This window comes from Anser anser (genome assembly GCF_964211835.1).
Source record: "Anser anser genome assembly, chromosome: 16".
In the NCBI taxonomy this organism is placed as follows: Eukaryota; Metazoa; Chordata; class Aves; order Anseriformes; family Anatidae; genus Anser; species Anser anser.
Window position 1 is genome coordinate 14,409,107 of NC_139737.1, and position 16,488 is coordinate 14,425,594.

At 50.8% G+C, this 16,488-nt stretch overlaps 1 protein-coding gene across 6 annotated transcripts in view; it reads right to left on the bottom strand.

Moving 5' to 3' along the window:
• Positions 1 to 16,488, bottom strand: part of ZHX3 (zinc fingers and homeoboxes 3) — a 50,314-nt gene that overhangs the window by 30,280 nt on the left and 3,546 nt on the right. For 4 of the 6 annotated variants that reach the window (XM_083801659.1, XM_083801662.1, XM_083801660.1 and 1 more), the window contains exon 2: positions 1,727 to 1,833. The gene's annotated coding sequence lies outside the window, so the exon portion shown is untranslated. Of the gene's footprint in view, positions 1 to 1,726; positions 1,834 to 16,142; positions 16,273 to 16,327; positions 16,464 to 16,488 lie in introns of those variants that run through there. The other 2 variants (XM_083801661.1, XM_083801663.1) reach the window with 2 other exon arrangements.

Below are 16,488 nucleotides of genomic sequence, written 5' to 3' on the forward strand. Positions count from 1 at the left end.
TGGGAGGGAGAGGACATCAGAGATGGGTGGGGGAAAGGAAGAGTTGAGAAAAAGGGGCCAAGCCCTAAGAGCAGAGATCCTGAGAGTCTGGTTCTCAAAGCTCCTTCAGAAGATACTAGAAACCCTGCATATGCCAGGGCACGGCATGCAGAGCATGCAGAGGGGATGACACAATTTGCTATAATGCCACGATCTGTCTCTCTGTGCAAACCTTTGAGTAATAAAAGACATTAATTTCTGCAGACGAAACAAAGGAATCCTTTCCATTTACCTCATGACCTTCCACACGAATAATCCAAACGCATTATTATAGTCGTGGCAAATACTGAGAGATGTAAGACTTGATCCCCTTCTCCCTACTCTTGCTCCCAAGAGGCCCCGACTCTGTCCAACAAGCTGGGTTGGCAGAGTTAAAAGCTTTACCTGCTTCCTCTCACCAAATTCTCCATCTCTAATGGTAAGACAAGTTGTGAGAGAGCAACCACATTCCCTGCACTGGCAAGATTACCAACGCAAGGTATTTGAGGGCCCATCTAGCACGTGATTCATCAGCTCTCAAGGCAACTTCAATGAGGACACTTCTCAGGAGACCGAGCAGTGCACGCGGACACCTGTGCTACAGCAGGCTCCGTTAGTGCACTTCCAGGAGCTGAAGAGACTGGGTTTAGCCTGCAGAACTGGAAGTGGGTCAGGGAAGCTAATAACAAGAAGGGCACCAGCCCAGTAGCTGCACTCCTCACAGGTCACTGACCACTGAAGTCCAGAGCAAGCAGGCCCCAGGCATGGCACAACTGGGGTGGAGAAAAAAATCAGAAATCAGTCTTGGGGTGGAAAGTCCCCTTTCCAGAGGGACACTGTCATCTATCTCACAACCATGAACTACGGGAAATGAATTCTCCATCGGTTAATGTCTGCTCACTAAGGCTTAACCACAGAGCTTCATTTCTTGCACATAAATTAACTCTGCTCTGGTATGAGACCCAGTTTCTTCTTCAAAGCTCTGGAATGGCATAATGGAAAAATGGAGGGTTATTTCCAACCACACATTATCCACCCACAGAAGGCAAGGGTGAAATGCATCGCTTTCCTGACCCTCTCACCTGCAATACAGGGCAGATGCACATTTGTTAAGTTGCACAGATTCACAGGGCTGGGGGAAAAACAGACTGGTCTAGCACAAATACACGAGCACCAGCCAGGAGAAGAGTACAAACACACAGGATGTCTGAACTCTCTTGTCAAAGGCACAACATCCAGATGCAAGAAAAACTGCCCCCTTCCTCAGGGATTGCTAGGAGCACAGCCCGAGATCTATACCAAGTGTGCAGCAGGGAGCAGCTCAAAGGTTAGCAGAGCAAACCATTATGTGATCATTTATTTCAGCCAACGGGCTAGAAAAGCCGTCATGAGAAAATCTTCTTAACTACTTTGAAGCCTTAAAGAAGGCCCATCTTTCCCCTTTCCCGATGGCTCACAATTACTACTCATAGGCAGCCACTGAAATCAGTAATTAAGCCATAGTTATAAAGCAAATAGTTATTTTATTCTTTCATGTATTCCATTGTACTTCACAATACAAGGGTATCTCCTCCAATTAACACAGTTCTACCTGATTTTACCAGCACAGGAGCGAGTACTCGCACCAAAACACCAGATTTCTCCATCCAAGCTAGGCAAGACAGAACCGTGCACCGAACACACCACGTCCTGACAGTGCAGGACCTACCTGCCAGGCGGACCACGTCCTTAACACGTCACCTTCCAGTTCTTCTTCTTTGCTTGCGCGCATCTTTAAAGTGTCAGCAGTCGCTTCAGGTGTGCCGAGATTCAGGGCTGGAAGAGAGCACAGTGCACCAAAAATTACTGCTACGGCTCCAAAGGAGAAGGTGACCCTTGGTTAGTAAATACTAACAGTAAAACCACAACGCCAATCAGTTTAGTCAGCCTCCCTGCTCACGCCATCCGCCCCACCTTCTGCAATAAACCTTCAGCAAAGCACCCCAAAATGCACACCTCCGATGTTTCTCCCACGCGATTAGTGAAGCTAGGGCTCGCCAGCAGTTAACCAAGCACCTGAACCAGCTGCCCAGCACTCGACCATGCTGCTCTTGCCCCAGTAAGAGGAAAATAGAGGAGCACAGCGAGCTAGGCACCGGAGACTATCGGTAAGCACTCCGCTCATTAAGCGGGCTGAGGACGAGAAACCCCAACGAGCCAGGGACATATTTAGGGAAGCAATCACAACAACCTGACCAAGATGCCGCAGCCTGCGTCTATATATAACCCGCAGTTTTACTTTTAGCTATGTGCTTCCTCTCTCCCCTCCATTTCCTCAGCTGCCGCCCGTCCCCATCGCCGCACCCGCAGACGAGCAGTAAAGCCAGCCCTATGTATTTCATCATTCCTACACTTAACCATATACAGGGATAAACGGCCAAGAGGATTTCTGGGCCTAAGTTCAGGCAGAGGGAGAAAACAGCATATCCAAAAACAGAGAGTCACCCTGGAAAAAGGTGAGCCAGCACTTGCAGCGAGGATGAAAAATAGGAAAACTATGCTGCGAGTCCTAGGCAAAGGAAAATTTTCACTTGTTGACGGCTCCTGCTAGAGCGTGGTCAGTGACAGGTTCTCCTTGCCCGACGTGCGTCACATCCCCAGCACCACGTCCAAAGTGCCTCTGCTGCTTCAGCCAGCGCACAGCCTCAGTCAGCCGGCCCTGGCCAAACCCCTGCCGCTGGTCGAATTCCTTCTCTCGGTTAGGTCCTGCTCACTTCACAGCCATTTCACTCCCAAACGTCGGTTTCTCCCATTAAAATAAGTAAGTGAAGTGGCACGGAGAGATTTAACCAAATAACTAGCACATTCACATGACAACTCAGGAGAGCGCCTCATCAGCCCACCTCACACCCCACAGACAAGAAGCTGCTGCTCTGGCTGCAGCATCACAGACAGGAGTCCTAGCAGGAGTCAGAAACGAAAAAAGGCGAAGAAATTGGGCAAGTGCTGAAGGATGGACTCGTGAGCTCTCGCTCACCGGGCGCTCCGGTGTTCAGACACACAGGTCTTGGTCCTTGCTGCAAAGCTGTGCTTGTACAAAGCTTCCCCGTGCGCTCACGCTGCTGCTTGCTGTGCATTATTTTCATGATCTAATGAAATGCAAAATGAGCACAAAACTGGGGGAAAATTGCAGCCCTAAGTCGGGCACACCACCGGAGCCGAGAGAACAAGAAAAAACACTTTAAATGCCTGCTAGATGCCACAGCTGTTCCTTTTCCTCCCCTAAAACGAAGGGAAGGTTTATTCTTAACCAGTTAGGTTTCAACACGCTTGGAAAGATCCCACTGTTGAATGCCGGGACCTTGACATAACAGGTGACAACCTCTTACACGCCAGAAAAGGTTTAACGTATAATAAGAAACAAATATTAGACTGCTGATCAAGTGGTTTTTATTCCAGCAATTTGTGTAATTGTCCTGCAACAACTTGCACAACAACATAGTCTCCAAAACTACGCGATAACAAAACAGCCCCGGCTGCTTATCTGCCATTCCTTCTTTGATAGCAGCAGCTAGAGAGCCCCAACCACAGAGCTGGTGGCTGTTACACCAGCTCTCTTGGCTATGGTAGGTTTAATATCATCTGCATGCTCATTTAGGGATGAAACATATGTCTAAGATTTTAACAAACAAGATTTCTTGATCCTCGGAGTACCTAAATTAAGAAGAGTGACCTTGATCATAACAGTTTGATCATAACACTTTGCGCTTCCTGCAATTAAAGGTGTTTTAAATAGAAACTCTGGCTTGGAGGCACAGAAAATCTCAGTTTCCCAAAATCTAGTGCTGAAAACATGGAGCAAAAAGCTTGCAGATTTGGCAACGAGAGCCACTATTGCCCTTTGCAGCTCTTTCTTGAATTGCCTGAGGCTTAAACTTCACGTAAAATAACGCATGGGAGAGGTGGGGGTACAGGAGCACGGGCTGGGGTTTCCTTGGAGCAGTACATGCCTACAGCTCAGCTGCCTATCACAGGAACTAGAAGAGCAGACAAGGACTACCAAGGAATGTTTTTTTTTTCCTAATTTCTTGCAGATATAAAAATCCCAGGCACATCTGATACCAATGACACACTCAGACTTGTTCAGGTCCTTCCACGTCAGGGATTTCCGCTGTATGCCAGAGCTATTAATCATAAAACTTTGCATCCCTTCTGCCCTTCCTTTCAAGTATTTCAGTTTCCTCAGGATTGAGTAAGTGCCTCAAAACCTGCAGTGACTGCTCGAGAACGAAGACAAACATATTCCCAAAACATTAGGCTTGATGCAGAGGATAAATCATCCTAATGCACCTGTGGTTTTACAGTCTGTAATGCCTGAACCATCTGGGATGGGAGGCTTGTAAAAATAAGGAAGGAAGGAATTCCCAAATTCCTGTGCAGGATCCACTGCTGCGTTTGAGCATACACCGGGTCTGATGTTTAAAACTCAAAACCACTGTAAAGCTCCAAGAACAGATTTCTGGGTTTTCCTTTCACTGGGCAACCTCACCTCAGATTTTTCTAAATGGCTGTTGGCCCTCTTCCTGCTCCGTTTTGGGTCCTTTTTGGCATTAGTGGAAGCTGAACAATGCTGTCCCTGATCAAAGCTTCCTTACAGAAGCAATGCACAGGCCAGCCTGATATCTGCAAACAGCAGAGAAGGTACAACAGGCTCTCACCAACCCGCCCTGCAGGAGGTCAAGCCACAAAAGAGCAAAATGATCCTTAAAAAGATGGAAACATCCACTCTGGTCCCCAGCGGAGTGCCAGGATGCTTCACCTTTTTCTTGCTGACTTTCTTTTCTTGTGTTTCTGGGACAGGGAAGCAGTTCAGACGTGCGCGCACTTTGCACGACTCCTGCTCCAGCAGAGCCCAGCAGGTCCCTGCAGGAGCGTGGCACTTCGTCCCCGAAGCAGACCGCGAGGTTTCCGCGCTGTGCTGCTCCGCGTCCCAGCACCCGCAACGGAACAGGCCTGCTTCAAAACACCCTTCTGTTCCCTCCAGCTGCTGTGCCAGCCCAGTTTGTGATGGTCACCAGTGAGCAGCTTTCACAGGTGATCCTGAACTTCCCTTTGCTGCTTAGCACGTCCTGAGCTGACCCTCGAGCGTGCTGCTCCTTCCTGGGACACGACCTCTGCAAGGCAGCAGGAGACATGGTTTGCTCGCACGCCTAGCACAAGCAGTATGCTGGTGCGAGCACAAACCTCAAAGCAGCTTCTCTCTGTGCTCCATTTCAGTAACTCACCGGCTGCCTGAGCCCCGTGAGAGCCGGCAAGCCCTGAGCCAGGCTCCTGCCTGCAGGGCTGGCTCCCTGGCTGTGCCACGCACACCTGGGGGACACCATGAACACAGAGCTACGTGACCCCGGGCTCTTCTTAGAGCAGATTAAAGGTGGTTGTCACACCTAGCAGGGAGTGAAGAGCTCATCTATACCCTGAGACCTAGGATGACTGTGCTGCGATGCCGGTTTGCAGCCAAGAAAAGCTCCTTCCTGGCCTGGGATTGTGCACCTCACTTGTGAACCCATCGCACTCAACAGCACTTGTCTAAAAAGGCTTCCAGCTCCCAAGGTACAATTATGGGACCGAAGAGCTACCATTTAGGATCTCCAAAGTGGCTGTTTCTATTTCTCCAACACTTGCACTGAGCTGGGAACTTGTCTGTACTGATACTTCTTTGAAGAGAAGTAGCTACCCCACAGACACCACCACTCGCGCCCCCTCTCCTCCTCTTCCAGCCCAAGCGGACCCGTGTCCTGGAAAGGCTGTATCACCCAGAAAGGCAAGTCATACAATTCAGCATCCATAAAATTTAATTTTAGAAGCAAAGAGCATAAAATATTTCTAGCCAGCATCTGCTTTTGTAGGGAGACATGCAAACTTACAGTATCTTTAGTCACTTCAATCATTTTAAGTGCCAGAAAATTTAAGCCACGGAATGTAATTTGCCGTCTCTTTCTTATTTTAGACTGCAAACAACCCTTCCTAACCTTACCACAGCAGGCCAGTGCTCTGCAGAGGGACCACAGGAAAGCATCTGGACAACTCCCACTCGTGGGAGAACAAACTGCACCTGCACCACGGGTGCGTTCCCATCACTCGGTATTAGAGACGGATTTCTAATGCATTTCCATCTTCCAGCAACTGGCGCGCCACAAGCCCTCTAGACCATCAAACCCAGTGTTTAACGGTTGTCACTTTTAGGAAAAGTATTTCTCAATCTGAACTTTTTTCTCTGCAATTTAAGACCATGACCTCTTGTCCCGCTCCCTGTAAACATGGAAAGCCAACGCCACCTTCCCTTTCACGCACTTTTAGGTACCTGTAGATTTACTTCCTCCCTCCCTCTTCTCTTATCTGGAGCCAAACAAGCCAGGTTTGTTCAAATGAGCATTTTCCAGACCTCCAGCCCATCTCATTACTATCTTTTAGACTTCCTCCAGCTGACCTCTTCCCCTGGGCTAAAAACCGAAGAGGACACCTTCCCTCGGTGCTCTGCCACCATGCAGCCACCTGCTCCAGGATGTTCACTTTCAGCTAAAGAGAGCCTAGTTTATGCCCAAGCAGACACAAGCATGGCCCAACTCACAGCTGCCTTAGTCATTTTTTCCGTCACAAAAGGAAGGAATTAGGGAATTATTCTCATTAAGCTAAAAATGCCTATTGCAGCATTTTAAAACTTTTAAATCCTATTCAGGTCAGATTTAAAAAAAAAAGGGTATACTTGTGGTATGCACTAAAGCTCAGCAAACTGCAGTCAGCTTCTCCCTCCAAGAGAAAAAAAAACAACAGAGCAGACTCTCACTCCTCTTGTTTTCTTTTCATGGCCCATAAAGATGCTCTTAGGACCACAAGCAAGAGCCAGGCAACCAAACTCCTAAAGATATAAAGAGATAAAATAGGAAATTCTCAAATGTCAAAAAACGCTTGTACTCCATAGTCAAGAGTGTCTAAGCTTTCCTTATAGCCGTCAGTTACCTGAGAGCAGAAATCACGGCTTTTGTTACAAGTTTTACATAAGGCATAATGGTGCTCTGATCGGCTGCGCCATTATTCGGCCGAGCTGACCCTGCAGAGCACCGGCTTCCCTTTTGTCCAAAACCCTCAGGTCTGCAGCATTCCCCTGGGATGCGGGAAACAAACCCCACTCCTGCAGTGCCCGAAGGGTTTTGCATCGTTGGCTTCAGCTCCCAGCGTGAGCTGGGATATTCAGGGATGGGGAACGCTGTCGGTGTCTCCTGGGATCTGCTTCCCGCTGTGAGTAACGTACCTAAACGGCCGGGAACCAGGGGACAGAGCGGGTTCCTTATCTCGTGACTACAGTGGTTACCTGATGGGCAGGACATGCTCCTTCCCTGCCCCGTGAGGGTTTATGCTTGCGTCCAGCGTCAGGACCAGGACTTCCTGCACCACCTGCCTGTTTCCTAGGGGCCGAGGCACTGCTAGGAGGGAGCAGACGTGGATGGAGATCCCCCCGGCACAGAGGAACAACCGCTGATGCTTTATTCTGCTCCTTTTCTGAATCCAACCATCTTCTTCTTCCCTTACCTCCAGGTTTACCCAGCCGCATTTTCTGGTCTCATTCCCAAGCAGTTTATGGGAGCAAGAGGACAACAAAAGCAGCACTTGGGATCACGGACATTCCCTGCAAAATATTTCCCTTCAGCCAAGAAGCTGAAGCACACTGGGACACAAATTAGTAACGCTGCAGACCTCAGCGCTCTCCTCTCCCGCACGCAGCATGGCTAAAGCCAAAGGGTCCCATTATTCATGCAGGGACCTTGCTAGCTCCGCAGTTAGCAGAGAAAAACCACACTGACAGTCCTTGTGCTGTGCACAAAAGTCTTTTTAAGGTGATTTGTCATTTAAGCTGTCAGCTCGAAATCTAATTGTTATAAAAAAATGAATAAAATATTATATATTACATTCGCAGGCTGCAACCGCTGCCAAATTCCTCTGTCAATTTTTACGGGATTATAATCACATTCCTCTTTTAATGTTCTACTCTCTTGCTTCGGTGCCAAAGAGCCAGTTAAGCTACACAGTAAACTGGGTACTTAAGAAGAGAACATAACTATGACTCTATAACAATCCAAACCAAAACTGAAAGCAGAGCAAAACGCCACTCTCCCCTGCTCCAGGGAAGGCTCTAAGGAAAATCAGTGTCAGGTGCTGGCTGTAAAGCAGCAGCCAAACCACTTTCAGACAATATTAAAGCAGGTTTTACCATTAAAAATGTTTTTCTTTTAAAGAAAAAGAATTTTTAATTGCGGGGGGGAGACAAGCTCGAAGCTCCTGCCATCCAGAAGCACGCAGGCCTCGCACGGATCGCAAACAGCTCAGCACCTAACGCGACGGAGCGGGCACCTGGCAGCAGAGCACATGGAAGAGCTGAACGCTCTAGGTCTTAACAACCCTTTGCTGTTACATTTGCTACTCACAAACCCCATCACCTCATCTTCTCCTTACACTCTCCTGCTCGAAGCACCAAAAGCTCCCTGTGCTGCAAACAAGCGCTCGCTGCCTCCGCGGCTCCAGCACCAGCCCGGCAAGTGACAGTCGTGTCCCCGTCCCGTCTCCTGCAGGGACGTGGCTGGCTGGCTCCTGCCTAGGGACATTAGGGAGAGTTACACAAAACGAGGATTTCGGCATTTGTTAGTCAGCATCTAAATGTCTTCTTCCCCTAAATGCCTGGAGCTCAACTAGGGCTCGCTAGCACAAAGAGGACAAACAAAATTGTCTAGAAATGGAAGCAAAATTGTGTTTGCTCAAATTAATGGGCAACTTTTACACCAGTAACACAAGAAAAATGTCGGGCTTGGTTTTCTTCCCCCTGCGAGGCACTTTGCTGCAGGACAGCGTTCCTTTATAAAAGCATTCCTCTGGAAGCACTTCTCCTGTGAATCTCCCCCTCCGACAGCTCCTGTTACAAATCCACGATAAAAGACTTATTCAGCGAGCTTTGGCACATGAACAGCACCCAAACTGTCACTGCCAAGCCATGCAACTTTATCACAGGCTTCATAATATTAGGAGAAAAGAAAAGATGCGCGAGCTGGGAGCACCAGCTAGGAAAAGCCTCGGCTCCCAGGGTCATGAGAAAGTCAGATTTCATCGGCAGGGGGAAGGACACCAACAGAGATAAGCGTCTAGACATCACGATTCTGGAGAAAAACTCCCAAGCAGGAGTGCAACGTGATCCAGACTTCCAAGGACTGACGGATGAGCACCTTTGGTGTATTATCAGTGCATTTTGCGCTGGTGACTTTTGAATTTTTGTGGGTTTTTTTTTGGTGGTTGGGAGCCACGCTGGCAATTTCAGCTCTAGAGGCACCACCTGGACGTTTTCATCCCGAACGCCTCGCAGGCTCAGTGCCGCAGCACTTAACTGCAGGCACAGGGGCAGTGGTGGAGGGGATCTGCTGGAAGCAAGGACGGAGACGTTTTGCTTGCCTTTGCTATTGAGCTGATCCAACCCTTTAACCCCCTGTAAAACCCGAGGTCTTGCTCTCCTCGCCACCCTCCCTGCCCTTGCCTGCAGCCTCCCCCTGCCCCTCGGCCCGTGCCAGACCCTTCCCAGAGCCAACCCGGCCAGCAGCAAGCTGTCTGCTACCGCTCCCACACGCCAGATCGGCTGCCTCCAGAGCTCAGACTTCAGTCTGAAGCAGAGCAAGGGAAACACAAACGGAGACCGACCCCACGCCGGTGCTCAGCAGGTCAGCACAAACCAGGCAAGCACCAGGAGCTCTGGGGAAAAGCTTCCTGCTGCAGAACCAGGGCACGGAGCTCCCGGCACGGAGCTCTAGAAGCTGCTGGTGAGACCTTCCAGCAGCACCAGGGCCACGATATCCATCGTCTCCAAGGATTTGGTTAAGCTAGAGGCACGTTGTGTGCTTTGTCCACCCTACACATACGTGCACGACACCTACGGTGCATCTTTGCTCGCACATACATGCGGCTTTGCACAGCCCCAAGTGCAGCTCTCCTCCCATTCTCCTGTTCTTTCCCTTCTGTGCCAGGAAGAAACCACACAATCGGACCAGACTGGGCATCCGCGGCACAAGGGAAAAGAAATATTTCAGCCATGAATAGATTTTCAACTGGAATCTCCCAGGAGACGATATTAAAACGAAGGAGGGAAGAAATAAATAAACAGAGGAGAAAAAGAATCAACTTGTCAGGATTGGCTCTGCCAGCTCCTAAAGCCGTAATTCAAGCCCCAAACACTGTGGGAACGGCTCCAGGTCAGGAGATCCTGGACAACAACCAGGATAATGCGAGGTGCTGAGGGGAGGGCACCTCTGGACCCTTCTCTGCCTGAGGATGCCTATTTTGCGGCTTTTTTTTCAATTTTTTCTTAAAAAATAAAAGGAAAAGATTTTAGCTGGCCCAACTGGTGGGTTCCGCAGATGTGGAGTTTAACCCCAAAACTGTAATGTACAGCAAGAGGAACAATGCCATAAACGCGTGGCTACGTGCCACGCCGATCGGGTCTAGTTCTAAAACTGGCTCACCCACCGGTCCAAAAAAATATAAATATCCCCTCTGTTTTTCAGTGCAATATTCCCAAGCTGATCTGCAGAACCCAAGGAGTCACCAGGCTGTAATGAGAGGTTTGTTGCAAAAGGTGTTCGGGACGCCTGTCAGCGCGGCCCCAGAGCTGAAGGCGGCTCTGTATTTAAGGTACCCGGAGCACACGCAGCGACAGCAGGCTGGTTTGGGGCTTTTATTTTAAAAAGTCAGCTTGTTTATTCACCTCAGCTGACCTTCCCTGGCCTCTGTTTCGTGAGAGTATTTTCAGCCTCTAACTTGATTAATGGTGTTTCAAAAAGGAAAAAAGAAAAAAGCCATCAGCGAGCTGATTTAAAAGATACATTTTTATCCATAGCTTATAATGTGATTACCAGCTAAATCTTGCCTTTTTTTTTATTACAAAAAAATAATCGGGTGCAGGACGTGCATATTCACCCATTCGTTATTGCAGGACTGTTGACATTAGCTTTTATTTTTAGAAAAACACGAAGTGTTGAGGGGAAGTGAAACAATGCAACACTTCTTTGAGACCGTCCCTAACATTAGGAAAACATACAAGGAAAATACCGCGGCGATCCGCTCGCATACCTTCCCACAGGCTTCAGTTTATGAAATAATAAATCCCGTTTCAAAGCACTTGGACAGGCCGGACTGTTTAAAATTAAAAAACCTGACGGCTGTACGTCACCGTATCCCGAGCCTTTGGGATGGAGGGAGGTGCGAGCAGTGCAGCACAGGGATCCTGGGGACCTGCTCCCTGCGCCGGCATTAAAACCCCGGCAGCAGCCACATCGCCCTGCAGAAAGCCCCGGTGGGGTGACAGGGCGACACATGCCACCAGATCTAAGCGCTTGCACGGGTGGCTCCATTCAGTTCATCGCATTTCTTGCCTTTCCACTGTAGTGCACTACACTCGTATTTAATACTTGTAGGGCCAGGGTTTAACAGGCTATCCCCTGCCTTCCTAAATGACATATTTTTAGGTCTTCGAGCACCGAGATGCATCAAAACTTTGCAAGCATCGCTAAAATTAAGTTTAAAGTGGAATAAAACCACCTCCAGGCAGGCGCTCTCGTTCAGCAGCTGGCAGCAGCGGCGCTGCTTCGCTGATCCCTTCTGCGCTCGGAGGGTGAGGGTTGGGGTGCTACAGCCGGAGGATGGCCGGGGCTGTTCGAGGAGGGGAAAACCAGCGATCAGCAGGTCAGGCAACCTCTGCTAACGCAAAACATGAGCTCGGGTACCTGCCTGCTCCTGGGGCACCACGCACGGCCACAATTCAGTTTCCGGAACCCCATTTCTTTTTTTTGGTAATTGCATGGAAAACTGCAACGCCGCACCTACCACTTCTCACCATGAAGATCACTGCACTCAGCTTCGGGAGAAGTTAATACTTCCTCCCCACCTCATCTCCTTATGAAGGTAAGATGTGATTTTTGAAATTAATTCGGAAAACAATGCGCGTTCACTGATCAGTTGGGGCTTTCTTCATGCGACGGTTACACGCTAGTTATTGTAGCGGGGGGATTATTTCCCATTCACATTTGGAATTTACAGTGCTGCAGGGGATTAAATTATTAGAAAAATGCAAAAGAAAAAAAAAGAAATAACACGTTTTAAACTCAGCGTAATTTTCTTTGAGTTTTGAGTCTTGTGCCTACGAGGAACTGAGCCAGCCCAGCTCAAGGCAGCGCTGCCGAGCACTAAGGGGCAGAACAAGAAGCCTGTCCCCAGCACGGATGGTGTCCATAACGCCAGCCTCTCCTGCCTCACACTAATCATGCCCTTTTACACACGGCCAAAACCTGTAATTAAAAGGCAAAGCCTCCTGACGCGTGGGACATAAGCCTGCATTTCCAAACCCAGGACCTGCGTCTCACTGCGAGGAGGAGCGCCAGGGCTGAAGGCAGGCTCCACCAGCAGCCCGGCTCCTGGCGGCTCCAGCCCCCAACCTGGGTAGGGCAGGCAGGTGGGAGAGGGCAGAGCCCCCGACAGCCACCACCACGGGCTCATTTCTCAAGCTTTCGGGTCTGTCTGCACTATGTCGGTCACCGATGGGGACCCTCTTCTGAGGGCCCTGCCAGAGATGCCTGGTTTTGCAACGTTAAAAGCTCAAATCCTTTTACTCCCTCGCATCACCTCGCCAAGCACAACAGGGCGCTGGGGACGCGAGGGACGTCGTGTTTGCTTGGTGGCTGTCCCTGGAAGCAGCAGCTCCTCCTCGTACTCAGCTCAGCTCCAAGCGCTCTGCCAGCATGTTGGGAACTACAACGGGGGGTGGTGGAATTAAAAGAGAAAGAAGAAAGAAACCTATCCCAGATGCCGGAGAAGATCAAAGTGGGAATATGAAAACTTTGAAGTTCTTTAAACAATCGAGTCTCTCCTCCTTCCCGAGCAGTGGCTTTCCTCCTGCTCCCCACAAGCCGCTGGGGATCCACAGGCCGTGACTAAGAAAAGCAAATTTATTGCAAATTACTGCAACCTACAGCTGTGACATTCCTAAGGGAATCAACACCGCCCTGGAAAACATGTAGGTGTCCCCAGCTTGGAAAATAAGGCTGAAAACTACACCTGAAGAGCAGGCATGACGAAGCAGCAGCATGGACGTGCAGCAAGGCCAGGTACCACAGGGAAACTTATTTTGCCACCATCGTCTACGGTCACAGGCATCCCCCTCGTGCTGAAGGCACCTTCAGGCAGCCCGGCCAAGCTCAGCCCCCCCAGGGAGGCAGAAATGCTCCAACAAACAGGCTCCAGACCAACCGCCAGCCTTCCTGCTGGGAGCGAACAAGCCCTACCTGATATCCCACCCGTAACAGCCAGGCTCCTTCAGCTCCCCTGGGGCCAGCAGGGGGTTCAGACGTGGGCTGTAGGGCAGCAGAGGTGGCACGCACATGGGGACGTGGGCTGGGAGGGCGGCAGGAGGAGGATCCTCAGTGCGGAGTGGGAATGGTGCACCACCTGGGGCAGGGCAGTGAGCAGGACCGGGGGCCTGCCGCCTCTCCAGACACACAGATCAGCACGAAGACGATGCTGGCAAAATTAGGAGAGCAAACGGAGCTCAGGGAAAGCTCGGGAAGGGTACAGGTCCAGGGGGATGGAGGCAAAAACTACCCATGAGAGACCTTTGCACAGCTCCAGCCCCCAGTGCGCTGGTCCAAAGTTGCCTCTGCCAGAGCACCGTCATTTCTAAGTGTGATAAAAATCCCTGAAAATAATAAAGGGAACAGCTCAGCTGCACTACCAGCACTGAGAAGCTGCCGTGTGCACAGGATCAGGCCCACCATTCTCCGTCGTGCACACAACCAACGCGCACCATCCAGCAGCTCGCCGCCAGCGTGGTGCGACGGCGTAGGCACGGCGGTGAAACAAAACCCTCAGCCCCCTGAACAGGGGAAGCAGCAGCACCCGACACAGACCTGCAGAGAGCATCCAGCCCTGCCTGTAAAACAGCTGCGGGTTCATCCGGGTACAGGGGAACACGGCCTCTGTGCTCACCCCCTCCAGAAGCAGCGCTTTCACGAGCACTGCAGCCGTTCCCAGGGCCAGAAGGAAACGCAGCTGGCCACGTACTGGTCCTCACGGGCAGGTCAGCGGGACAGGAAAGGCAGTGAGACGATTCCTTCTTCTGGAAGCTCAAAGCCTGAGAACACAGGAGAGGCCGGGACCTCTGGAGCAGCACCACACGTGTGGCTGAGCACCACAAACCTCATCACCCACAGCCCCCATCCTCCCCAGCTGTGAAGCAGCATTAAAACACCGCACACCCGGTATTTATTTAAAACACCTGGCTGTTATTTAAAACATCCGCTGCACGTCAGGGTGCACAAATGGCCGGAGGAGCAGAGCGCGAGGCAACAGGTGGGCTTTGGCCTTCACGAAACATTCACATCCATCTGCTGGCTCCGGGTCCAGCCCACGAGCCTGCTTCTCCTCTGCTAGCGCAGCTGAGGCTTTTTCCCAGAATTTTGTTTCTAAATCAGCTCTGCCTCCGATAGAGACACTCCCCTTTTCTTAAATATTTCCCAACACGGAAACGACTCTTAACAAAGCAAGGAAGGACGAGACCCGTTGCAGAAGAGGAGCCCGCGTTTACACCCTGCTTACCAAGCGCGGCACGCTGGCCCCGCGTAACGCCCTGCACGTGTTAGAAGATGACACGCTTCCAGCGCTCACACCCGCATGACTACCCACAGCCACAACCGCCCCGAGAGCCAATTAACCTCGATGCACGGGGTAAACAAGCTCCTCTTGCCAGGAGTGGGAATACCACGCTTCAAGAAGCCCCGCTCGTGCCACATCCGACCTGTCAAGGTCTCCGAAGCTGCTGAAAGAGCGGTGTGCTGGAGGCGCCGGGTGAGCTGACAGCCTCCAAGGTTTAGGGATGAGCAGGACCTGGAGCCACCTGGGAAGGTCTTCAGGTATCGAGGTTTGTCCTGGAGTAGCAAAAGACCTTTGCTACTTCTACGCTGAGCACATTTGGAGATGAAGAGCTCTCGGATCTAGTATTGAAGGCTTTGAGCCTAATTCCGGTCCTCTGAAACAAACCTCTTTATTTTTACCCCTTTAAGAGCAGGCAGAAAGGTTAAATCCCTCTTCGAGTACGCACAGATACCGACGGGTTCCCGGGGATCTGGGACAGACGGCAGGACGAGCTCCGTGGGACGGCTGGGCACGCGCTGCCAGCAGTAACCGTGCTGCAAGGTCCCAGCGGGGCAGCGAGCCCCGAGGTACACGGGAACAGCACTGCTGGGGCTGCACTGCGGGAAGATGAACCACCAGTAGACCAAAGCAAGGTGTTTTTTTTTTTTTTTTTCTGGTTAGGATTTGCTGAGTTCTGGGAGCTTTGTTTTTAAGCTGGCTGAAGCAGTCCCCCAACACAGAGGAATAAAAGCAGTTCACTCTCGGGAACCAGCGCTGGTGCTGAGTGCACTGCCTCCTATACAGTCTTGGACCCCCAGAGAGTTTTATGCCCTTCGGACAGCCCAGCTGGCAAAGGATGCCTTCAGTTCACACACAGACAGCGCAGAGCCTGGCTGCTAACCCAGAAGACAAACCCTGGCCCTTGCTGAAGTCCTGGCACGTCATCACTCCGTGCCTGAGGAGAGCTTCTTCCAGCCTTGCTGATCCTGCCCCTCACCTGCCTGACACGCCACGGAAAATTCGGTGTCCCACAGCTGGCTTGAGAGGGAGGAAAGCTCCCCGGAGAACAACCATTATCCCCAGCGCTTTCTGATCAGAGCCTGGACACAAAGAGGTGCCACAGCTTCTGATTTACAACGCCACGGGGGTAAGGTCATAGGAGATGCCCAGGCTCCAGATGAGAAGAGACCACCGGCTTGACTCTGGTTACACGCAGTCATTAACCTGCATTTATGCACTACCCCAGAGAGCACTGGTTATGCACAAAAAGAAACAGCAGGAACAAACAGAATGACTACCCATTTGAGTGTCCGTGCACTACTGGCATGACACCTCAGGCAAACAAATACTTGCTTGACCTGTCTCAAAGAGATGTTCCTCTAAGTTTCACGAAAACCTCTCTCTTTATCAAAGCGTCGGAGCAGAGCACGCACCTGGCTGAAGGCAGCCCACAAGCCGAGCCACAGGTCCACGCAGCCTCCTCATCTTCCTCACGGGAGCAAACTAATGCTTTTTGTACCTGTAGCACAAAAAAGCCAGTCTGGAAACAGCCTCGAGACAGCTCCTGAGGAGAGGAAGAGTTAAAGACACTGACACGGGTAGCAGCGAGCCTCCTTACCTCCCCAAACAGGACACCCCTCTCAACCGCCTCTCGCCTCGGTGAGTTTTGAAGTGCTCGTTGCTCGAACCTGTCCCAGCCAGGCACTGCTCCTCGTGAAGGACACTCTGCAGGCCACATTCCAAGGCTCTCTCCCCACCCTGTTCCTGACATGGCCCTCT